The sequence below is a fragment of the Pinus tabuliformis genome, chromosome X (genome assembly GCF_031772625.1).
Source record: "Pinus tabuliformis cultivar Carrire ecotype Pingquan chromosome X, CPIR1, whole genome shotgun sequence".
NCBI lineage: Eukaryota > Viridiplantae > Streptophyta > Pinopsida > Pinales > Pinaceae > Pinus > Pinus tabuliformis.
In genome coordinates this window covers 1,548,798,909-1,548,826,768 of record NC_142308.1, presented here as the reverse complement: position 1 = coordinate 1,548,826,768, position 27,860 = coordinate 1,548,798,909, and the positions used below count along the sequence as shown (strand labels likewise).

Here is a 27,860-nt window from a genome sequence, read left to right as displayed (position 1 = left end):
TCAAGGCATTTGGCTTCGCTTCTGGTTGTGGACGCACAGAAACCGCAGCGGAAAATAGTCATAACGGCTGGCTGTAAGTCGGAGAAAATCCCAAGCGGAGGTGTTTTCTATACGACTGCCGATGCCCTGCTCGCGAATCTAGAAGCAAATACGGCCACGCACAGTTACAGAAACAAGACGTCGGTTCCAGGCACAACCACTGCCTACGGAGAAGCAACCTGCAGCCCCACCTCTGATTGCACAGTATGCCTTGGTCACGCCCATCTGGCCCTTGTACGACGATACCGTCGGTGTTTATATTCAATATGGAGACGTGTTTCCTGCGCTACGAACAGTACAACTTTTAGTATTATACTTTCGAAGTCATGTTTTACCATGTGTGGTTAGTGTATTTTATTAATAAATTTCTTAAGAGCGTTTTTCTTATTAATGAGATATATACTTTAGTGGTTCACTAGCTTGGAACCAGCCACCCGTCAGTATGGTTCATCATTTTTTATTTTTGCTATCACTTCATGTTATCAATTTTTTTTTTAAACAAAGTATTGCACAAACATCTGGTTATTTTTTATCTTGTCAAGATAGTTCTTCTATATTTGCATGGGGTTTAGTCAATCTCTAGTCCAAATCTCATAGAGGCATGTCAAAATTTTTCCATGTATGATTTTCAGATTCAGCTATTTCTTAAGCAGTAAGGGATTTCTCTTTGAAATAAACTCACCTAATTGCTATTGTGTACAGTTTTGCAGAGTTTGATGAGATGTTAAACTATTAAACAGTTTCAGAGTGAAATGTCGGATATTATGATATATATATATATATATATATATATTATCAAGTCTAGTAAGCTCGTAGTTACCCCGACCCTGTGAATCGAAGCGAATGAAATTCTAGCCACGGTTAAGACCACTTTGGCCGAGACAAAATCCGACTGCTAGTTAACGGAGCAACGGTGGGCGCTCCTGAGCTTCCTGTTCGGGGGCCTTGTCTAGGCCTTGCCTGTGGCTGCGCAAACGGCATGACATGCGAATTAGGGCTCTGGCAGTGCAAACTTAGGAAGGGTTGGCTCATGGGCATTACCCTGGGCAGGATCGCGGCCGCCATGTGATGCCAATTGACATGGACGTTGCCAGGACAGGCTGAGCATTTCAAGAGACCCTGGGCGGAGGTAGTGCAGTCATCTAGACAATAGGGGCAGTACATGTGGCAATGAGTCATCAGAACATAGGGGCAGTACATGTGGCAATGAGTCACCTGAACACACGAGTTGCAGAGGAACTGGTACACGCCCTCTATCTTGAGGTAATGGAGGCAACACCTCTCCTCGCAGCGACTGCTTTTTGACTCGGCCTTCTCCTTCTCCTCCCCCAACTTCTCTCCACATTTCCATCTCTTCCGTGATGTTCTTGGGTTCTGTCTCCGCTGTTAGTATTTATCTTGATAATCCGAGGCCCTTGTAAGCTTTTCAATTTCTTAGTTTTCTTTTGTCTATTTAAATTTAATTACAGTTGTATAATAGATTTTTAATAAAATTCCACTAACTTAGAGGAAGTAGATTTTTAATAAAATTCCACTAACTTAAAGGAAGTAAAATTGAAGCAAAATAAAAAATAATGGGACAAATCTCACCCTGCGCGGATTTTAGGACCTCTGCAGCTGCCACTTGGTCGTATAGTTTTGGAGCATTAACAAATCCTCGATCAGTAAAATCTGCACAGCCACACGGCACACTGCTTTATAAATTGAAACGCTGGTTAATAACTGTAAAATCTGGGCAGTTTTAGCTGTAATATGTATGCATGGTATTTTTTATATTTCAGGTATTTTATTTGATTTATTATGTGATTAATAGTTGGATATAAATATAATTATTTTATTTATTTTATTCTCAAGTAATTATTTAATTTATTTTGTAATTAATTTAGAAATAAAGATACTTATTTTATTTTATTTTATTTTATCTGACTTCACTGTAAAACACTGGAATCTACTAACCATCTCTCATATTTCTTTTAATATAGAAAATTTGTTAGGTTTATTTTAATATACTTTTTGTTCATGGAAATAGAGCTATTTCACACCTAGGGCCACCTATATACAGAATTCCCAAATTCTAATTTGACTTTGTTTCTAGGAGGGTTGAAAAACAGAGAGGTACAAATTCTCCCAAAAATAATAAAAGTTTTTATATGAATTTTTCTAAAACTTTAGAGAAAGAAATTGAGAACTTTAAATTACAACCCTAAATTAATTAAAAATCAACCACTTTTTATTTCACTTGGTTTATATCTCTGTGATTTTCTAAATATTTTAAATTTGTGATTGATATATAATCGTGTATTATTTTAAATCTGTCAATGATATGCTCATGTATTTTTTATTTTCCAAATATTTTAAATCTGCCTTTGACATATATTCATGGAGTTGTCTTTAAAGACAACTCCTATATTCATATTACATTAGTATTGATGATAACTTAGTAACTCTAATTTTATTCATATTACATTAGTATTGATGATAACTTAGTAACTCTAATTTTATTTGGCCATATAGAATTTTGGTTAAGCAGTATTTTAATTTAACCGGGGCTGAAATTTAAAATATAAAAAATCATTATCTAACTATTTAATTTTTCATGCCAATTTTAACCAACAAAGAAATTTAAAATACAGAATAGTTCATGAATTTTTGGAACTACAGCTTGCCACAACTTGAACCAATAATGGAGAGATTGTAGGTTTAATTGATGACACAGTTTACAAGGTAATTATAACAAAATTGATTCGGAGGAAGTTAGTCACACTTTATGGACCAGAAATTTGGGTTAGTGCATCATCATATATAATTAATCTTTTTCTCTCACTATAGGAATTTGATTGTGGATTAGTTTGCCAAGATTTTGTTATTTTGAGGATAGGTGTTGTATTTAGTGTGTTTTTTGGACTTTTTTTTGCTAGAATTCAAAAGAAAAATTTGAAGTAAAATTTTGGTTGATGTTATTTAAAGTAGTTTTTTGATTGTGTATGGATTCAACACATTGAAGAACACCAGGCCATTTTGGTTGTGCAGGGATTACCTATCACACTTGTGATTTAAATAAATTCTTGTTGGATTTTAGAGAAATTACACCCAAAAAGCCCAACAGAAAAACCTTCAAAAATTCTCACCAGGTTATAATATGCCCAACAGAAAAACTTTCAAAAATTCTCACTAAAAACAACTACCTTATAATATTCAAAGACTAAATTTAAAGATTATTAAAACACAAAATTATTTTATATTACTATTCAAAAAATAGATTTAATATTATTCAAATAATCTATAAAATTTATTTAAAAATAGTTTTTTTAATTGAATTTTGTATAGAAAATTATTTTTACCCATATATTGAACACAATTTATTTATTTACTTTTTGTTTGCTTTCCTACTACACAAATGAAAATCCCAAAGCATAGATATGTATTTCTCATGCAATCCTCCGTTATCAAAACAACAACAAGAAACACCCTATCCCTATAGCCCCACCCACACCACAACAATGACAATTTATATCACTGACTTTCTGATGGCATTTGGCAATACAATGGTAAATGGAAGATTCAAATCATTTCTTTTCATGGATATTTATCATTGAATAACTTAGTATATGTTTGACACCTTCATGGTGTTTTACATTTCTGTAGTCCATTCAAGTGAGATCACCTATTATAGCTTCACATTGTTATGCATGTCTAATCTTGAAATGTCAAAATGAGTTCAGAATTTTCATCTCTACCTATCAATCCTAACTAGATTAGACCTTAGAAAATCCCCCTTCAGTAAGGAAGTCCCTTCTTAACCTTAAAGCAAGAGGCAAGGCCTTCGCTCTCCCATTGGCTTGGGACTTTTCCTTAGGAGAGGGTGACTTTTGCTTAGGAGAGGGTTCAAGAAGTAACAAAAACCAAAGGTAGGTGACCTTAAAATATTTAAATATGTTGCCTATAAGGCGGTCATGGGGAATTATGAGGGAATCTGATGCCACTGGTAACCAACTATTGTGTGTTTTTCTGTTTTGACCAACAATGGAGTACAGGCTCGGCTCTTCAATCATTGTAGAAATAAGGCTGTAGTGAGCATGATCAAAATCAAGTTATTTTAGCCTCAAAAATGGATGATGACTGCAAAATCAAGTTATTTTAGCCTCAAAAATGGATGATGACTGCCGGTTTGAAGTTAAAAATCAGCTGCTCTACAAAGAGAATAGGTGTGGAAATAGGCAAACATCATGGGATGATGCACACGTTGCAGGAAATTCCAAAAATGGTTCATCAGAAAGTTAGAATGGCGTTGATTCAGATGGTACAGAAGAGAATATCAATCTTGAAGGTATGAAGGAAAAAAAACCTTCAGTCTGATGTTGAGGCAACAAGTGGAAGGCTGAAAAGAGGAGGTAAGCAAGGTAGACAGAGGGATTGTTGTTTTTTCTTGATGATTTAAAATCTTTTGAATTTCTATTTGAGAGAGAAGTAGGAAGTAAAGAAGAGTGGAAGAAATAACTCATTGTTCATGCGACAAAGTTAGATTTATCTAGATCAATGCCAGAGATGGTAATTCACTATGGTTAGTGGACGGGCAAATTGAATCTACAGAGTGGCATATGTAAAATTCTGCCACAAGAGATGCAGGTTAAAGGCGGGGATGATATTGTGGATAGGAATCTTTTTACACATTATGGCAATCTCTAAAGGCTTGGCTTTTGCATAACCCATTTTAAAACGAGGAAGTGTGGGCTTCAAGGTTTCTAATAAATATGCACATTTTTTATCAAATGAAACGGCAACATCATTAAACTCATCAACGCATGCACCACCTGTCAGAGTAATTTTTGAAGGCAATCATCTGAAAGCAGGAAGACCAATAAGGGCTGCCACCTTCGTTGTAAATATTTTGTCACAAGAGCCATGATATCATCATAAATTTGGTATCAGAACTTTATTTGCATGTAATTTTTGTTAAAATTGCTCAATTATTTTATCATGGATTTTACTAGCAGCACATTAATTCATTCCTTATCAATGTTGTTATTACAAAAATATATGTAAATGATTGAACACGGACTTATGCATGCTAAATGTAGTGAAAACATGTGTAGAATCCAATGTTTTCGATGGGAAACTAACAAGCCTTCTCATGGGCCTCACCAGCTCATTGTTCCTCTTTGTTGATAACATTTTGGCACACACAGATAATACTCATTGGATTGGTAGTTGAATGATACAAATTTTGCCCTACTCCCTTCTTTGTCTTTAAACAATAGCAATGGACAATTTATTTCACTGACTTTCAATTGGAATTTTGGAAATACAATGGTAAATAGAAGATTCAAATAATTTGATTCCATGGATATTTATCATTGCATAACTGAGTATATGTTCGACACCTTCATGGTGATTTACATTTCTACAGTTCATTCAAGTGAGATTACCTATTATAGCTTCACATTGTTATGCACTTCTAATCTTGAAATAACTAGCACTTAACTTGTCAAAATGAGTTCGTAATTTTTCATCCCTACCTATCAATCCTAGCTAGATTAGACCTTAGGAAATCTCCCCTTAGGTATGGAAGTCTCTTCTTAGCCTTAAAGCCAAAGGCAAGGCCTTGGATCTCCTATTGGCTTGGGACATTTTCCTTAGGAGAGGGTTCAAGAAGTAATAGAAGCCAAAGGTAAGTCACCTTAAAATATTTAGATAGGTTGCTTATAAGGGGGTTATGGGGGAAGTATAAGTGAGTCTAATGCCACCATTAACCAACTATTTTGTGTTTTTTTGTTTTGACCAAACAATGGAATATAGGCTCTTCAATCATTGTAGAAATTAGGTTGTCATGAACATGGTTGTGAGAATAGAAATCAACACCACATAGATCTACAAACATCTAGAAACCTAGACAATATTATTACCTGCATAAATTCAGAGAGATGGCCGAGAAGGTGATCCCCGTACTCTGTGACCTTATAGCGTGCATGAGTAATGGAATCCAAATTATAATTAGAAGCTCCTATAAATGAAAGCCACTATCACATCTCAAATTGAACCATGCAAACTAGGTCATCATATTTGTTCTTTCTACATTAAAATAGGAAAGTGAAAAGAGTGGGGCAGTAGTGAGTAGAAAGTGAATCAGATACTAATATTCCATTGTTAAATCGACTAGTATGCTTATGATCCATGAAATCTCTCTATACGGTTTATAAACAAGTATATGCTTCTGGTAGCACGGGAAGAGTAGGTGGATAAGCTATGTTTTGGAAGCTAATGGCAGAAGGAATGAGCTCATATGGAGATGGGTATGAGATTGTCTTGTCTCATAGTCCTTCCACAACATCTATCATTTCTTCTCAGTCTCATAAATTGGCTGAGCTTGCTCGTTTGTTTGCAAGGTTGTATGAGTATGAAAAGAGTAGGCATGTCAATGCACATCGCAGGGCAAGATGGCATAAGAGATCCATCAGAGGCCGAGATTGATAGTCTAATTTATGTACATATTTGTGTAGTAATTAATAGTGTGTTAGTTGTTGTTAGTGAAATCTATATCGATTAGGTACCAGTGAAATCTCGAGTGGCTTGATGTTGATGATAGCCAAACCTCTTAACTGAGAGGATAGGGAACTTGATGCCTCTAGCAGAGAAGATGGGAGCTCAATTATTTGTCCCTAAACAGAATCCAAAACAACAATAATTGAATATGATTCAATGTCTAAATTAAACCACAAATCCATGTTAAATATGGCTCTAAGCCTTGAAAACACTCTTAACTTAAGGAAAACATACATGCATACAACATCTATAAGATGCTTATAACTCACACACATATTTTGATGTTGTTGCACCTTCACATTAATTACAACCTATTGCATATATCCCAAGACTCTAAGGACTTGTGGAAGGCTCAAGTTCCATGGATCTGCTAAGACGAAGTAATTCTCAAGGAGAAATACCTTTAGAAATGTAAACTCTACCATCACTTTTGCACCATGCTGATTCTGATTTTGACTACACCTTTAACCCATGTGCACACACCCCAAGGATGTTGCTCGGTATGCTTCTATGATTAGGGGATATTGCAGTGTATTTCTATGTTGCTAAAGGATGAAAATGTTTAGAGAAACAAAGGTAAAATTATAACAATTACACTTTATGAGGAAAGTGTTATCCAAGGTACTATCTATTAAGTACCTCAATAGATTTGAATATAAAATTTCATTATCACCAGAGAGATCAGATTGCTCATTGAGGCAAACATTATTTTAGATATGATCACTTGAATATTCTCATTAATTTTCACTATGAAATAGGTCATTTTAGCGTGGGTAGGAACGTGAATTCTCTCATATATTTCAATCAAAGAATAGGAAAAATGACAAACTTCTAATCCTTTGATGTATAATAAGTTAATAGATGACATGTGCAGTGTCTTAGTGATCCATCCCCTGCATGACCCTCCGGTATTAATTAATCCAGTTTCATGATCCCACCTTGCTATAGTGACGGTAAAGGATGGCATTGTTTCTTTTATTTGTAATTCAATGTCATGGTACTGGAAACATCCTTAACACTCTTTCAATGCTTTGAATACCACTGTAGTCATGTGCATTAAAATATTTGATCAAGGTAATAGGTTTCTATTGGTAGTGGATACCTTCAGGCATAATGTAATACCAAAATTAAGATAAATTCCCACTCTTATCACATTCAATCTTTGGATTTATTAGATATGATCATACCAAAGTTATACTTCACATTACGATGGTTGAGGGCATTAATAAGAAAGTTACGAAGCGAGACACATCACTTATCCATGCAATAAATCAAAGAAGGGATCATATTGTTGATTGAAGCATACATTGACGTAGATATCATCACTTGAATATTACTTATGGGTGATTTTCTTTACTCCATATCACTGCATATAAAAATATGAAAGCTATAGAATTAGATGTTTGAGTTGTGAATATCAAATATATATGTTCAAAAATCAATTCTAGATAAAAATAATAAGAAATGGACCTACTTTTGTTTATTAATTCTAACCAAAATCTAAAAAAATATATAATAGTTACACAACATATCAGTTCATAAATCTATATATGCAAACCAAGCCATGATGTATTTTGTTTCAACATTAAAATGGAAGGGAAAAGAAGAAATATTGGAAAAATCAAAACCTAAACATTGGAAATTGAAAAAAAAGAATTGTAAAATATGAACCTAAACATTTTTCCAAAGGATTATAACCGTCTTAGAATTGTTTTCATTTTATAGAAAACTATACTAGGACAATTAGAAGCTCCTATAAATGAAAGCTACTATCAGATCCGAAATCGAACCATGTAAGGTCATGATATTTGTTCTCTCTACATTAAAATAGTAAAGTGAAAAGAGTGGGACAGTAGTAAGCACACAGTAAATCAGATACTAATCTTCCATTTCTAAATCAACCATATGTTTATGATCCACAAAATCTCTCCCATATGGTTTATAATGCTACCAATAATGCTAATTATATTAATATTAGTTGGATGTTGAAATTTACTAAGAATTGATGATTTGAAACATACACTACTTTTGTTCTCTGTTGGTGCCAATATCTTGTGCTCCAAAAGATTTTTTTTGTTGCTCATCTTATGCTGCCACCAACATTTTCACAACCATCATTTTCACAACCATCCCAAAATATGCACTCCCAAATCTATAGCAATAAATTGTCTTAGTAATCCATCCCCTATTCCCCTGTTTTGAATAAGTCAACCTTTCTTGCTAATTCCCTTCACAACTAGAGAATTGTGACAAAAATATAAGAGATAACTCCTAACCCTAAGGCTAAATATGTATATGATAAAGCACCTAACTGCATGAAAAATGTTGTAAACAGTATCACCTACCTAGGAAAGTGCAACTACTCTTAATCTGGAATCCTTCTCTACTGTGGTCATTTCCCAAAGAAATATTTGTCCTTGAAAAAAACTAAAAAAAATGCTAATTGAAGGAAAGTCAATCCCTAAATTAAACCATAAATCCATGTTAAATATGGCTCTGAGCCTGGAAAACACTCTTAACTTAGGGCAAACATACATGCATACAACATCTATAAGACGATTATAACTCACACACGTATTTTAATGTTGCTACACATTCACATTAATTACAATATGTCGCAAAAATCCCAAGACTCTACGGACTTGTGGAGGGTGTAGGTCCCACGGATTGCTGAGGCAAAGTAATGCTCAAGGAGAAATAAGTTCAGAAATGTGAACTCTACCATCACTTTTGCACCATGTTGATTATGAATTTGACTACACCTTTAACCCATCTCCACATAGGCCAAGGCTATTGCTGGGTATGCTTCTTTGTTTAAGGGATTTTGCAGTGTATTGTTGTGTTGCCGAAGGTTGAACACAATTAGAGAAACATAGGTAAAATTCTAACAATCACTCCTTGTGAGGAAAGTGTTATCCAAGGTACTATTTATTAAGTAACTCAATAGATTTCAATATAAAATCACACACAAGATACAAACAATGAGATAGGAAACTTCTACCTTTATTTAACTGTAACAAAATACCCGTAAGGGGGGCATCACCTTACAATTGATCTTTCTTATGGAAGGAATATTTGAAGTCGAGTCTATGTAGTTATTTTTAGCCATTACTTATAGGGAGCATTCCATGTACGTCCATTCACATGCTGATGTTGTCATACTTCCACACTTTATGCCTTACGACATTTCCTTTGCAACATCTGGTGCATATGCTAGTTTATTTTGTGTTATACTTGTTTTATATTTAGGTAAAAACCATATATCATGCATCGTATGAAATAATTTTTAGTTATCTTTCTATTCGATTCTTTGATTCACATATGTAGACCCTAAGTTTTGTGGGGTATTTTCCTAAAATTTCAGTTTAAACTATAGAATTTACAATAAATAAATAATCAATCTTACAATAAATAATCTCTAAGTGCTGACTTGTCAATAGATTCTAAGTTCTGGTAACGCACAAAACAATGAAATAAAATAATATAAGACTGTGAATCCCCTTCTAAATGTACAATAGGTTATTTTTCACCTTTAGCTCACAAGATGTTTAATAATGAGCTTAATTATGATACCTAACAAATAACACCTACTCTTTCAAAAATGTTAAAATCAGTTAATAAGAGTCACTATTCAACTAATCATGATCAATGTTATCCCACTAATCATGATCAATCTATAAAATTACCAGTCTATTATTTCTTGTAATAAATTTGTTGGGTACATTTAAACTTTACAAATTTATTACATATATATCGTTTGTTTTCATTTCTTAAATTTTGAAAATGCATTTTTGCAAAACTATCCTCCTATCGAAAAACATCTTAGCACGCTATAGTTTCGAGCAACAATTCAGAGAGTTTCTATATGGCACCCCACTTAGTCTCGTGCAAGATCAATGCCTATACTTGTCTAGTAGATCTGGCCCTTCACACTTTTATGAATTAAAGAAACAACCCTCTAAATCGTTAATGAATCACAATCAAATGTTGACATTTCACTGTGAGCTAGAACATCACTGAGCCAGATAACCCACATGTCTCTAGAGCTTCATACGGATTGTAAGCTTCGTCATAGCTGAAATTATGATCATAACGCTCAAAAATTGAACTTATTATTAACAAATATAGAAAACTTTAAAAATAAAATTGGTAGAAAATTATATAATAATAAAATGTTAAAGATAGAATATTTTTCTATGAAATAAAATTTGATTAATACTAAAATTATAAAGATTTATTTTGGATCATTACAATGTTGTATATCTACGAGATAACAAAATCATTTTTATAGGTTTGTTTTATGTTGCTAAAGACTTAAATAACAAAAAAATCTATTTACCTTGTTTCGCACTGTTGGGAATTTTGGACACGGCTAGAGATTTTATTGAGAATTTGCAAGTTGTCAAAAAGTTATTGACTACGAGATATTTTTGGCATATTTCTAGCATTTTCTTGGAAAATTTCAAGGATGTTTTTGGGCATATTTTAGGGATAATCCAAGCATATATCTTTATTTTTGACCATCAAGACATGATGATTAAACAATATGATCAATTTCGCCATCCATTATTTTTATAATACATTGAATCTTATTTTTTTTCTACAAGTCGCAGCTGAAAACATGGGTTTTGTATGATGGGTTTCAATTTTGATCTATGGTGAATATGAGCTATGCGGCTGGAAACATGACAATCATCAATTAGCAGTCCCCCAAATAGCTTGTATTATATTCCCTAGCTAAATATGTTGTTTATGATCACTTTCCTACACAAGTAGAATAAGAAGAGAAGATGATGTTATCCTCTCATCACCCTATACTATGCGTACAATAGAAAATTTTCTACAAAATCAATATTTTTTTGCTATGAACGTTGATGGGCTAAAGGAAGGGTCATCCTTAGGGTGGCATATTTCTTACCATGACAATCTAGATGCATAATTATTTACTATATGTTTTGATTAAAAACCAAAGAGGGTAGAAAATAACGAGTCCAAATTGTTGAAAATAAATGTCTCACTTTCAGCTAATCATGAGGATCATCTCCTCACTATCTTAAGACGATACATTGATTCTTTTGCATGGAATTACAAGGATATTAAAGAAGTACATCTTGGTGTGTGCATTCACCCCAAAGGAAGATCACAAGCCTATTCACCACCCTCAAAAGAAAAGGAATCCTACCTTAAAATATATTTTGAAGGAAGAATTAAAGAAATTATTAAAAGCTAGGTTCATCTATCCAATTCCATATAGTTAATGGTATCTCTTGTGGTTATTGTTCCCAAGAGAGATGGAAAATGGATAACCTTTGTTGACTACAAGGAACTTAATAAAGCCACATGTAAATATCATTTTCACTTTCTCTTCATTGACCATGTCCTTAATTCTCTTTCCAAAAAATGTTATTTTCCTTCCTAGTAGATCCAAATTAGTCTTAAAGACTAGGATAAAACCACTTTCCACTATCCTTTGGTGATTTTTTCTTATTTTGATTATGTAGTGGCCTTCCCACTTTTAGAAGGGTTGTGCTAAGCATATTCTCTCATCGTAGACATACAATCCAATAATTATAACATATTTTAGTAATATTGCATCTCCTTTGTTTTCCTTGCTCACCCAAGCTCACCCAAGATGTTGAGGTTTGTTGGAAATATCCGTGCCAATAAACATTTCAGAATATAAAAAAAAGATAATAACAATACCTATTATAAGAGTTCATAATTGGAACTTTCCCTTTCACATTCACTTCAATGCATAGATAGGGAAATTGGGGAAACTCTAGGTCCTTAAGAGAGCTGAATCTTCCCCTTCTTAGGATAAATTCCAATTTCACTACATCTATAATTCCCCTTTTGGTTCTCACAAATAGCTAAACCAACCATGGTTCCTTGTGGTATTTCTTCTATAATGCACATTTTTCCATGAATTTTGGGCTAACATAGCTCAAATTAGATAGTGGTTCAATCAAAATCGAAACACGTTAATTAATGAACATATATTCCATCTTGGTCACTAAAGATTGATGATGAGTCTATATATTGTCCAATGTCACATATATTCATGGCAAGTTATGAGCCACATCATTTATCGTATGTTCTTCTTACACATTGTACGAACTTGGACCATTTTTTCGCATATTGAGGATAATCCCTTAGTAAATCATTTTCTGCAAATTTCCATGATTTCATCATTCCTCTCCTGAACCGCTTGACTTCCTCTCTTGTAGGCTTGGACATCTAGTTTCTACTAGCAATGTTAGATATTTAGAGAAACCCACCCTTGAAAGGAGTGGTAAAGTTCACATTGGTTTCTCTTGGTCGATGTCTTACATTTTTCTTCCCTTCTCCTATAAATCTAGTGTTACCTCTTCCTTCCCAACCAATTCACAAATTAGTCTTATGTTTGGACTGTTTATTAAAATACTTCATTTTCATATGGTTTCCTCTAAGTTTTTTGGCTCATCAAACTCTGTTATGTCTCTATAAGCCTTTGTAAATCCACTGAGATACCTTTGGATCTTTACCTTGGCATTCTTTAGTTGCGCATACCTCAACAACTTAAAGAATTTATTGGTTTACACATCAGTTGTCAATTAGCCTAGTTTTTTCTCACGGAACCTCTTGATATTGATCTCTCGATACCTTTTAGGTAGGAATTTCTCTTAAAAATGTATATCAAATATCCTGTAGGAAAACTCCTTTTCTCTTATCTCCTTGACATTCCTCAAGTCTCCCCACCAATAATCATTGTTTCCTTTCATACTAAAAATGGGTACTATTTTTTTTTGCTAGGTTACATGAGTCCTAGGATGACTGACATGCCTAACCTATGTCTTGGGTAGTCATGACACAAGTGCACCCAATCCATCAAAATAACTAGGGGATTGCACTTGGCCTCAACCACGCCATGCCTTACCATGGATAAACTTTTTCCCACAAACTTTTGAACCAGTGACCTTTACACCACGAAGTGATGAAAAGTGGATACTCTCTCTTTCATATTATCATAGTAATAATGCACCCTTAAATACTTCTTCATTCCCAATAATCATGCTTCTACTTTCTCTTCCTCCTTGATCTCTTTTTGAACTATAGGAAGCTTTTCATTCTTAAATTGTTTTTGCATCAAATATTTCTCTTTCCTTTTCTTTTGGTAATTCCTTTTGGTTGCAACACTAGACAATTGCTTATAGCTACATATTCTCCTCTCTAGCATACTTTGTGGAATTCCACCTTTCAGTATACCTTCACTTTCCTTCCTATGCCTTTTCCTAGGTAACTAAAACATAGATCATGTTGCTTCTCCTCTACATTATAACTCCCATGGTATCTGTCCACACTCTGGAATTGATTCCTAATATGTGAAAGAAATATCTCACCCATAAAATCATATGTCACATCTTGTTTCTCTCTATTTCATTTGTTTGCTTGTTATCTTTGCAGTCACCCCTAGAGGATGTTATACTTTGCATGTTGTTTACTATTAAGTGTTTTATTGCTAATGTCATTTTCTAATTAACATGGACAACCATTTTAACAATATGCAATGACTTGTAACTCCAACAATCTAATCCAAGAAACTAAAGTCTACATTTTTACATGTTCTAATTGGTATTGAAGTTTGAATATGTTGCATGGAGAGGAATTTGGGTGTGAATTTCCGAGAATTTGGTTTGGTCACTTTTATTGATAGTAGACTTTGAAATATTTTAAAAATTAATAAATTTATTGGATTTTCAAGAATATTTTGAAATTTAAATAAGTAGTTTTTATATTCTCAAGTAGAAGAATAGTTCTACCAGTAAAGAACTACAACATACTTGTTTTACATATGGTAAGGGGAGAATTGGGGCATGAAGTGTGAGGAAGCTCCGTAGAGGCATTATGCAATCATGACTTGTTAGACTATATAACTACTAGTAAAAATAATTGTAAGACAACAATTTTATATTATCAACATTTTCTATTTAAATTAAGTAATACATATCATTTCCTTTCCAAACATGTTAGAAAAGTCCAAAATCATAGAAGTGATGGGAATAAGGGATTGTTGACAAGGGTGAGCTAATCAATGATTTAAAAATTTTCCTTTCTACCTTAAGCAATCGTGTATTCAATTGTAAATCGTTCAACAACACATGAGAAAGAAAAAATCAAATAACATTTGAACACAATGATTTAGTGTGGAAATCCTTCCACAATAGAAAGTGTCAAAGCCCTTTTTTGTATTATGATGTAAATCTAGGCACTAACTCTGATTGCATTGGAATGGAATCACTACTAAGAGGGGGGTTGTGAATCAATAATGATATAATTTCAATTAAATTTTTAAATATTTCATCAAAACACTCTAAAGATCACTAACACATCATCAAATCACAAATATGACATGTAAAACTAGAATAAACACAATGAAAAATATCAATATATATCCACGCAAGAGGATACAAGTGTTCTGGTTGAAAACCCCTACTAAGGAAAAAGACCATCAGTTGATGTGCTACTGAGATCTTATATTAATAGTTGAAAAAAATTATACATAGAGTAGATTGCCTCCATAAGCTCAAAGACTAGACTCCTATAACTGTCTATTGACACCCATTAGCTAGGAAGTTTCGTCTCACACAACTCAGTGTGAGCTAGAACATCATTGAGCTTGATAACCCACATGTCTCACCTAAGTGAGCTTCATAACCCCCATGTCTCTAGAGCTTCCTACTGATTGTAAGTTTCATTGTAGCTGAAATTATGGTCATAATGCTCATAGATTAAACTTGTTTTCAAAAACTATAAAAAAAAAGTTAAAAATAAATTTGTAGAAAACTATATAAGAATAAAATGTTAAAGACAATTTTTTATTTTTTTTTATGAAATAAAATTAGATTAATACTAAAATTATAAAGAATTTTTTTGGATCATGATAATTTCATATATCTCTTAGATAACTGGATCATTTTTATATGACCCATATCACAAGAAAACCCACTTACCTAGTTTCCTAGTGTTGGGACTTTTGGACACTACTAGAGATTTCATTGAGAATTTGTTGGTTGTAAAGAAGTTGTGAGCTAGTTTTTAGAGATATTTTTGGCATATTTCAAGGATTTCTTGGCAGATTTCAGGGATTTTTTGGGAATATTTCAGGGATAGTCCAAGCATATAGATTAACTTTTAACCATTTGGACATGATTATTAAAAAATATGACCAATTTTACCATCCATTATTCTTATAGTGCATTGGATCTTTTTTTTTCTACAACTTGAAGCTAAAAACATGGGTTTTGTATCGTGTATTTCATGTTGGATTTATGGTGAATATGAGTTGTGGGGTTGGAAGCATGACAATCACCAATTCATTATACCCAAAACAACTTGTATGATATATCCCAACTCAATATGTTGTTTATGATGAATTTCAGACACTAGTAGAATAAGAAGAGTCGGATTCTAAGATCTCATCACCAAATACTATGTGTACAATAGAAACCACCGTTAGTAGAAAGAAGGTTGATAAAGGTGATTTAATTCATAATTTTCTACAAAACCAATATATTGTTGCTATCAACATTGATGGGGTAAAAGAAGGGTCATCCCTAGAGTGGCATAGTTCATACCATGAGAATCTAGAGGCATAATTATTTACTATAAGTTTTGATCAAAACAACTTGAAGATGGCTAGAATCAACCCCTCAAAACTATTAAAATTCAACTCCTCAGTTTCATCTAATCACCAGGATCATTTGCTCACTATTTAAAGACAATACATTGCTTCCTTTTCATGGTATTACAAGGGTATTAAAGGAGTACATGTTTTTTTGTGCACTCACCACAAAAGAGGGTCACAAGTCTATTCACCAGCATCAAAAGAAAATGAATCCTAACTTATAATATATTGTGAAGGAAGAATTAAATAAATTATTAAATGATAAGTTCATCTATCCAATTGTTTATAGTGAATCCACACAGAAATATCATTTTCCCTTTCCCTTCATTGACCATGTCTTTGATTTTATTTCCAAAAAATGTTATTTTCATTCTTAGTAGATTCAAATAAGTCCTAAAGACTATGATAAAACCACTCACAACCATCCTTTGTTGATTTTTTATTATTTGGTATATGTAATGGCCATGCCACTTTTCAAAGTTTTATGCGAAGCATCTTCTCTCATCTTAGACATACTATCGAAGATTTATAAATATTTTATTAATATTGCATCTCCTTTTTTTACCTCTCTCACCAAAGATATTGAGTTTGTTGGACAGATCCATGGTAGGGAGCGTTTGAGAATATAAAAAATAAGTTAATGACAAGACCTATCTCAAGAGTTCCTACTTAGACATTTCCCTCTCACATTCACATGGATGCATAAGACATGGAAATTAGGGTAATTTTATGTCCTTAAGAGAGCCGAATCCTCTCCTTATAAGGACAAATTCCACTTTCAGTACATTTGTAATTCGCCTTTCGATTCTTGCAACTAGCTAAACCAAACATGGTTCCTTGTGGGATTTATTCTATAATGCACACTTTTCCATGAATTTTGGGCTAACATAGTTGAAATTATATAGTGATTCAATCAAAATTTAAACATGTTAATAAGTGCCCATACCTTCCATCTTGATCATTGAATATTGATGATGAGCCTATTTGTTGTCCAATGTGGCATAGATTCATGGAAAGTTTTGAGTCACATCATTAACTGTATCTTCTTCTTGCAAATTGTAAAACCTTGGACCATTTTGCTCATGTTGAGAATAATCCCTCAGTAACTGGTTCTGTGCACATGTCCATCATTGCACCATTCCTCCTTGGAACGCCTTGACTTCCTCTCTTGTTGGATTGGAAATATGGTCACTACTAACAATAGTAGGTTGTGGGTAAAAATCACCCTTGAAAGGAGTGTAAAACATAACATTTATTTCTCTTGGTTGATTCCCTACATTTTTCTTCCCTTCTCTGCTAAATCTAGGATTACCTCTTACTTATTAATCAATCCAAAACTTAGCCTTGAGATTGGATTTTTCATACGAATCCTTCATCTTTGTGTGGTTTCATCGAAGGTTTTTGGCTAATCAAACTCTAGTATGTATCTGTAAGCCTTTGGGAATCCATTGCGATACCTTTGGGTATTTACCTTGGCATTCGTTTTGTAACATACCTCGGCAACTCAAATATTTTGTTGATGTACACATCAATTGTCAATTACCCTAGATTTTTCTCATGGGACTCCTCGACCTTGATCTCATAATATCTTTGAAATAGATAGTTCTCTCAAAAATGTCTCTCAAATCTCCTCTAGGACAACTCCTTTTCTCTTATGTCGTTGACATTCCTCAAGTCTTCCCACCAATAATCAGCCTTTCCTTTCAGACTGAAAATCGATACTCTTTTTTTATATTTTCTAGGTTACATGAGTCCTTATATGACTAACATGCCTAACTCATGCCTTGAATGCTCATGACCCAAATGCACATAAGCTGTCAAAATCATATGGGGATTGCACCTAGCCTCAGCCACATCATGCCTTACCATGGATATATTTTTTCCCACAAACTTTCAAAATAGTGACCTTTACACCATGAAGTGCTTAAGGTGGATACTCTTGTTTTCATATTATCAGATTAATAATGAACCCTTAAATACTTATTAATTCATAATAATCATGCTTCTACTTTATCATCCTTCTTGACCTCTTGGTCAATTGTAGGAGATTTTTGTTTGTTAAATTATTTTTGCATCAAATATATCTCTTTCCTTTTGTTTTGGTAATTTATTTTGGTTGTAACACTAGACGATTTCTCATAGCTACATATTCTCCTCTCTGGAGTTCTTAGTGTAGTTCCACCTCTCACTATAGATTCACTTGCCTTCCTATGCTTATAATCCTCAATTCATGCTTTCGAAGTCTTAATGGACTCTACCTTAAATTATACCTCTCTAGGTAGTTGGCACCGAGCTCATGTTGCTTCTCTCTTTGCAAATCTCATAAGCTCTATAGTATAACTCTGATGATACCCACCACACTTTGGAATTGATTGCTAAGATGTGAAAGAAATATCTCACCCATAAAGGCATATGTCATACCTTGTTTCTCTATATTTCATTTTGTTTCTTGTTGTCTTTGTAATCACCCCTAGAGAATATTAATCTTTTTGCACATTAAGTGTTCTATTTCTAATGTCATTTTCTAGTTATCATGGACCACCCTTTTAACAATATACAAGGACTTGACACTCAAACAATCCATTCCAAGAAACTAAAGCCTAAATTTTCACATGTTCTAATTGGTATCGAGGTTTGAATATGTTTCATGGGGAGTAATTTGGGGTTGAAGGGCTAAGAATTTGGTTCGGTAATTTTTATTAATTGTAGATTTTAAGGTATTTTTAAAATTAGTAAATTTATTGGATTTTCAAGAATATTATGAAATATAAATATGTAGTTTTTGTATGCTCAAGTTGAAGAATAGTTCCACCAGTAAGGAACTACAACATATTTGTTGTACCTAAGGTAACGGTGGAATTGGGGCACGAAGTGTGAGGGATTTCGGTAGAGGCATTATGAAATCATGAATTGATAGACTATATAAGTACTAGTAAAAATAAATGTTACACAAAAAATTTATAATATCAAAATTTTCTATTTAAATTAAGTAACACATATAATTTCCTTTCCCAAATATGTTAAAAAAGTATAAAATCATAAAAGTGATGGGAATCAGGAATTGATAAAAGGGACGAGCGAATCAGTGAGTTATAGATTTTCCTTTCTACCTAAAGTAGTTATGTATTAAATTATAAATTGTTCAACAAAACATAAGAAATAAATAATAACATAATATTTGAACACAATGATTTAACGTGGAAACCCTTCAACATGAAATAGTACCAAATCTTGTTTTTGTATTATGATGTAAATCAAGGCACCAACTCTAATTACATCGATTACTTATGAATATGTTAGAAATGGCCTCACTACTTAGTGGGGGATAGTGAATCAATGATGATAGGGTTTTAATTAAATTTTTAAATCTTTTAGAAAACACTCCAAATATCACTAACCCATTATCAAATCAGAAATATAGAATGTAAGAATAGAATAAACACCATGAACAATATCAATAGACATCCACACAAGAGGACACAAGTGTTGATATGGAAAACACCCTTCAAGGTCAAAAACAACCTATCATTGCACTACTCAGATCTTCTAATAATAGCTGATTTTTTTTATACATAGAGTAGCTTGCCTCCATAAGGTAGAAGACTTGAATCACTACTATAATAGTCTATTGGCACCCATCAACTACGAAGTTTCTTCTCATATAAATCTACAGAAAACAATAAGCTAGAAGCCTCCACAACCAACAAGCCTTGCCCAGATACTACTCGACTATCTGCCACCATATGTGGATATTATCCTCCTCTAATGACTGTTTTCTAGCCTCCACTAGCATAAATCCTATGCACCTTCAAATCCTTGATGTGAACCACATTTCACAATATTTCAAACTAGGTTCTCAGGTCTTCTCAACATGAGCAACCTAGCAACTTCTCTATGTTCTCATATGAAAATGAAAACATATCTGAAAACTAATCAAACCTACTACAGATGTACAATATTCCTTACAAGCACTTGTAGCACTCTTTCACTCTCACCAAACTTTTTTTTTCAACCAACATGACACACATGCACACACAAATACACATATGTATAGAAACCTATCCTCATCCACATCCAATCAAATACCAAGGGAAATACCATGGTATTATTATACTCATGCTCAATCTTACCAAGGTATTTTTTTATTCATGGTCATATCCTCAGATACACGCTCCTAATTGGCACATCTCAGTTGTAGCTGCACACACATACCTTCCTCCTAGCAGCTAGAGTCCTCTAGTCGCATGGATGGGCCTACCTCCCAGTGGTCAGGGTAAAGAATAGGGAGTAATGAAATGCATCTTAGCCAAAACCTCTTCCAGACATCTAGAACTCATTCGACAACCATTCTGACACTTACACCATCAATGAAAAGTCCTCCAGATGACATAGTTATATCCACACTCCCAATTCAAGCTACTCGACAACCTTCAAATCCACATGCACATAATCCAATATCATCTAGTGGAACCAAACAACCGTACACAAGACAATACGACATACAACTGAAACCAAGCATGGTCAATACCTGTACCAAATAAGCATATGCATAAGAAATCATCTAAAACTCAACATATGTAACACACATCAACAACATTGTAACACACACCAATGCTAACAATCATCTAGCTCTTGTACTAACTTGTTCAAATCCAACACAAATTCATAACCTGGCTTATATCAATGTCAACCATTAAAGACAATACTAATGCCAACAATCTAAATTTTTGGAATTGATGGCAACTCCAGCTGATCAAAACAACTGATAGTGAACTTTGAAGATTGATAAATTTGATTACTTCCCCTTTAACATCAATGATAAAGGGATAAAATAAACAATGGTAACCCTAGTTGGATAGACAATACTCCCCCTATGCACTAGATAGATCTTATCACAATATATCAACAAGGAACAAACTCTCTTTCTCCCCATAGTAGCATGACAATGAGCGGGAGTAGTAATAACTCTATCAAATACTTTCTCTCTCCTGAAGCAGCAACAACAATCTCTCCATGTCATGGAAGTAGTAAAAAATATGATCACCAACACATAGAGCCAACAACAATAACAAAAAACTCAAAAAATAGTTCCATCAACACCAAAAACACCATCAGGCAAACTCAAACAACATCACCATACTATAACCATCAATAGAGAAGCACTATCTCTCCTAATTCAATGAGTAATAGCACCATCTTGTAATCAACCATATTATCCTTGAAAAAATATAGTCGTAGGACATACATAGGCAAGGCCAAAGAAACAATCATGATCATCCATACTCACTCACATAGAAGCACAAAAACTATATCTTCTTAGAAAACACACCAAACAAACTCCCTCTTAGCATAATCATCATCAACAACCTACAAAGAAAGCCTTCTTGCTGAAAGTTACTCCTCATGGACCAAATGAACGACTCTTGACCAAAGGGCCTGAACATAAATAACAACGCTTCATAGATATCTTACATGGTTGTAGAAATCAACTCACACCAAAGACTCCAAGGACTCAATATTTACATCTTTCACCTAATCCAATGGAGTTATGAAAACCAAATACCGATTTGCACTAATGTGTGTTTACATGGTTGAATAATTATTTTCATGAAAATTACCAACATAATTCACACACACTTTTATAGGACTACATCTTCAAATACAATACTATGAAAATGACATCCAAGATCACATACACTTTGACTCAACACGCCTCAGAGTGATTACAAGCTCCAATAGAATGGATAGTATTCTTAGCTTTCGTAGTAGAAAATACAAAGATAGAGCATGATAAGAATCGTCATTTTCATCATTACAAGGATTAATAATAAGTAAAAAACATGCACACAAATCTAACAATCATATAGCTCATGTACTAGCTAGTGCACATCTAGCACAAAGTCATAACTAGGTTGAGTCTTGACATCAATGCCAACCATAAAACACAACACCAATACCAACAATCTCCCCCTTTTTCATTGATGACAACCCCAGCTAATCAAAGCAACCGATACTGACCCCATAAAATTGATATCCTTGATCATTCCCCCTTTGAAATAAATGGGAAAGGGTTAAAATCATCAATGGTAACCATAAGTGAATAGACAATACTCCTCCCAGAAACTAGCTAAATCTAATCTCAGTATATCAAAAAGTTTAAAACTCTCTCGCTCCACATTGCATGATGAAAGAAAGTGGGAGACACAATAACTCTGTCAAATACTCTCTCTCTCTAGGAGCAACAACAAAAATATTTGCATGTCATAGCCATAGTACAAAATATGTTCACCAACACATAAAACCAACAACAAGAAAAAAATCAAACAATAGCTCCATCAACACCAACATGAGTATCAAGCAAAATCAAACAACATCACCATACTATAACCATCAGTCGAGAAACACTCTTTCTCCTATGTTCTTGAATGTATATGATTCTAAAATGTTGGTGCCACATACATTGTTGTGAGAAATTTTGGATACTGATATCAAATGCTTGGTTTAGAATGATGGATTCCATTGAAATAAATACTAAGTATCTAAGATCAAAATATTATTGTTGCTACAATGATTAGGAGAAAGTATAGTTACTTGGTTTGAAGAGACCAAGGATAGTCATTGAACAAGTCTTCCTTCGATTTATTGATGAATATGATAAAGCTCATCTCCTATGTAAAGAACATATCAATTCTAGGGTTTTGATATATGGATACAAGAATAGGAAAAATAGGGTTTGAAAACCATAGATATTTGAAAGGGCTTGAATAAGAAATCTTTAGGGTTTGTGGAAAAAATACTAAGAGCTAAATTAACGTTTTCACTAAAATAAGAAACTGTAACTCTCGTAAGGAAGGTGTAAAATCATGTTGATGGTGAGGATGAGGACAATACAATTACAAGATGGATGGAACAAGGCTAATATCTAGAGGGAGCTTACATTTCCCTATAACTCTCAAAATATAACTATTGTATATTTCTCCTCTTTTATTATCATTGTTGTTACATTGTTTAAGTGAGTATCTTGTCTTTGTAACCTTTCCTTAGTTGTAATTAATCTTCCATGGTCTCCTATTGAGTAGCGTAGTGTGTTGAACGATGCCAATGCTCTAGTAGTAGATAGAAGAAGTGCAAGAGAAAATCGAAGCATGTGATAAGAGGACATTCTAGAATCGTGGCTTATATCGAGAGATATTGTACTAGGTGAGATCTAAGTTCAGAGGGAGTTGGAAGATCAATAACTTTGAAGTATTCCTAGATTTTGTTGAAGGGAATAAATTGGTAAAATCCAAATGGATCTATCTACAAGTTCTTGCATGCAACAAATGGCAACATAGACAAGTACAAAGTGAAAATTGCTAATAGAACGTTGTCCTAGAAGAAGGGAGAGGAAAATGGCAATAAATTTTCTATAATTGTAAGGTACACTTGGTTTAGAACTATTGATTTGTAAATTTCACCAAGTGGATGGAAATCTAGTTTCTCCTAATTAAGTAATTAAGGAAGAAGAAGTGTACATAGAACTACCTTGAAGCTCTTCGATACATGAGAATAAGTCTCATGATTGAATAAAACTTTGTACAATCACAAGTAGATATGTTGAGCTTGGGCTTTGATTGATGGATCAATATTAATCATATTTGATTCATCGGTGATGAAAGAAGAGGTACCCATGTGATAGAGAGAGCAGTTAGAATGCCTTTCTTTAGCATTAGAGGGAGTGGACCTCTACATTTGAGATGATGGATTGTTGTTAACATTATCAAGCTAGATAGATGAAAGAAAATAGTGGCAGAGGGAGGAACCAAAATTACCACAACTGGATATGTATCAGTGTGAGAAGGAGCACCCAATCACCATGACAAAGAATCAACTATTGTGATATACTTAGCAAAAGGGTTGGTGTACCAACATGGTACAATTAGTAATGGAAAAATTAGTTATGATTTTGATATTCATCTCAAACAATGATGTACAGTTGCAGATTGATATTGGGAAGGGTGAGTTGAAGAAAGAAAGAGTTCGTCTAAGATATTGCTTCAGTTTGGGCTCCATTATAACTTCTTTTATCAGCACTCAACATCGCAAAGGTCGTGTATATTGTAGCTAGAATTAAAATTTGAGAATCATTATGAATTTAAAGATTTCAAAATTGAGAATCATTATGAATTTAGAGGATACTTGTAGGACTATTTTGATTAGGTGCATGGGGTGACCATGATGTGAGGTTGAAGCGTAGTCAAATCTATACCAAGGGATGGTATAGAAGGAAGCAATATGACTTCAGTTTTATTTTATAGTCAAGCATATTTTCCTTGGGCACAGTTTGTATACTTCAAGGAAACGCTTGGACTTGTTGAGAGCACCCCTCATAATGAGAGGGAATGTTGATGAGAGAGCATTATGGATTGACATTCTCCTTATGTCAAGTACATTGACCTAAATTAGGGAGAATGGTATCGGATTGGATAATCATTTTTCTTGTGTCTAGTATGTTAACATGAATGAGGAAGAATTGTCTTAGAGTGTTAGGTTCGTTTAACATCATTCCTTGAATTACTCAGCAAGAGTGTGGTATTTTCATATTCACCATGTGTCAAATATATTTACCTAAATTATGGTGGACCAAGACTAACCTAGATTCCATATGTGAGGTACCAACACAAATTATGGTGATTAGTTGATGATAAATGATGTACCATGTGTCTAAAGTATTGACTTGAATTATGGTGAGGATATATACTTACTAAGTACTAACCTGAATTATAGTGATGATATACCATGTGTCTAAAGTACTAACCCATACTATGGTGAGGATATTCCATAGGTCTGAGGTACTAACCCAGATTATGGTAACATGTTGATGTTGCTAACTTACCATGTGCCAAAGTTGTTTGACTAGATTATGGTAATCTATTGATGCTACTCATTTACCATGTGTCATATTTGTTGACTCGATTACAGTAACTTTCTTTTACCATGTGTCGCAATTGTTTACCTGATTATGGTAATTTGATTCTTTATAACCTTTTCTTAGAGATTTTTTTCAACATGAGAGGATATAGATAGTCATTATGAATACCTCCCTAGCTAAGAGGGGGTGTTGAGTTTTGTAATTACGGTCAATATTCATAATTATTATTTTAGTAATTTACATATTTTTAAAGCACGTTCTTCATGCTATTGTCAATGGAAAAAAATTCCATGGCATGTTCTTCATGACCTTGTTAAAACAGAAAATTTGAATAATAGAAAAATGAAGGTTTGGCTCCAAAACATCTAGGTTGGCCCTCCTCCTAGTCAATTCAGCCCTAGTTATGTGGCACACATTTTGACAACAAGAAAATTATTAATAAGGCACTTGAACTACTCCAAATACCACCAATTTATATTTTTTATGTTCAACAAAATTCAAACTTCCAGAGGCAAGAGAAAGGGGCAGGTCTAAGGCACTTCATTGATGAGGAAAAGGACTAATATTTTATGAAGGACCAAGAAAAAATCTTTTGAGGCATAATCTATGTGACAATAACAAATCTTTTGAGGCATAATCTATGTGACAATAACAAATCTTTTGAGGGATAATCTATGTAACAAAAATGAATCTGTTGAGGCATAATCTATGTGACAATAACGAATATTTTGAGGCATGATATTTGTAACAAAACTTAATCTTCTGTGGCGTACCAAAGTAACAACAAACACAATCAACTTTTGTTTAGTGGGCATATTTGTAACTTGAATAGGAGGCACTAGAGTAAGTTTTCTTTCATTTTCTTTGTCTATCAGTTTGACCTTATGAATGACTAGATGATTTAGGAGTGTCTTTGTTGACTTGAATAATTTCTCTAAGGAAAAGCTTGGGGTTTTCCCCATATGGGTTTTCCGAGGGTAAACTCTTGTGTTCTTTGGTTTTCTATCTCTTCATGATCCTACTATCATATATGTTATATGGTTGATCTATTATGTGTAATTTCTTAATGATGGATAAGAATAAGAACATTAATTAAATCATTTGAAGTAATTATCTATTTAGAAAACCCTATGAAAAGTCAACATTTATATCATGAATATATCCATCTATTTTGTTGACTCTTTAATAGCATAAGTTAAGAAACACTTCCTTACATGTTTATACAAGTATGCATTTTTGGGCTTTGAGATGTAGGCACTTTATCAATTCCAAAAGTTACAAGTTTCTTTGTCTACTCAATATTCAAATAGTCAAAGAATAAAATTTACTAGTTAGCATGTATTACTACTTAATTAATCTATTAGGATGCTTATTGTACTCCTAGATGCTCAACATACCTATTCCCATAGGTAGGGGTATTCCTTCAACAATTGATTTATATTTACTTATCTTTTCCTTTATTGTATAACATAAAAAGATATTTCATTATTCCTCATTTAAGAAACATTTACTATGTTTGATTTTAGTTGTAGCTTGTAAGGTATAATATTGTGATCTAATGCCCTCGTATGATATGTAATGTATCTAAGATATACTTTATAGTAATGTGATATTTATTGTAATTTTTTTTTTTATACAAACAATATTCTAAGAGCTAATAAATATATTAATCATATTTTTTAATTTTTGGACAACTTAAAATATACAAAAGTATATATATAGCAACCATAAATTCCATTTGTAATCTTTATTAAATTTTCTTCCTTTTGTTTCCAAAATTCTTTCCATTGTTATATATATTCATGCATATGTGTGGACCTAAGGAAAATGGGATTGCTTTTTCATGCACCTTATGATCCCTACCTAATCGAAAGAAGAAATATAAAGGAGCGATCATAATTTTAATCTTGGTATGTATTGCGAAGGACTTTACGATTCTTCATTGCTCTAGCAAAGTTTATACTACAAAGGTTATTAATATGGATTCAATTTATGTTTAACCAGGTGATGTAGAAATGTGGCTATTTTTCTATGGATGTGTTTCATTTTGTTCACATGACATTAAGGAATGAAGAGTCTAGATGTTTGATGATGATTTAACAGTTTGGGTTAAGTGGTGGTGGTTAGGGAACTCACTCTGTTGGCCATTTGTATTAAGTGGTGGTGGTTAGGGAACTCACTCTGTTGGCCATTTGTAGATACTCTAGAATGCAATAGGGTTTGGGTAGTTTTCCTTCTAGGGTTTTGGTGCTGGGAGGTTCAAAATTACTCCTCTCTCACTGGCTTGTATTCATGTTCTTCCTGCACCTCTTATTGACAACCTCCTTATGGGATTTTATTCCTACGCAGGTTAAGCATTTTACCAAATACATGTAAGACTATACTTACAAAGGGATAAGACTATACTTACCGACGGCATAGTCGCGCATGGGCCAGATAGCGTCGCGGGAGTGAACAAGGCATACTGTGCAATCAGAGGTGAGGCTGCAGGTTGCTTCCCCGTAGGCAGTGGTTGTGCCCGGAACCGACGTCTTGTAGCTGTAACCGTGCGTGGCCGTATTTGCTTCGAGATTCGCGAGCAGGGCATTGACAGTCGTATAGAAAACACCTCAGCTTGGGATTTTCTCCGGGTTTCTGTGCGTCCACAACCAGGAGGAGTAACATTGCAACTAAAGCGAAGCCGAACCCAAATGTCCTGATCCTCAT

The 27,860-nt window shown here is 33.7% G+C and overlaps 1 pseudogene; it reads right to left on the bottom strand.

Annotated features, from left to right (window-relative positions):
* Window positions 1-27,860, bottom strand: LOC149145955 (uncharacterized; annotated as a pseudogene).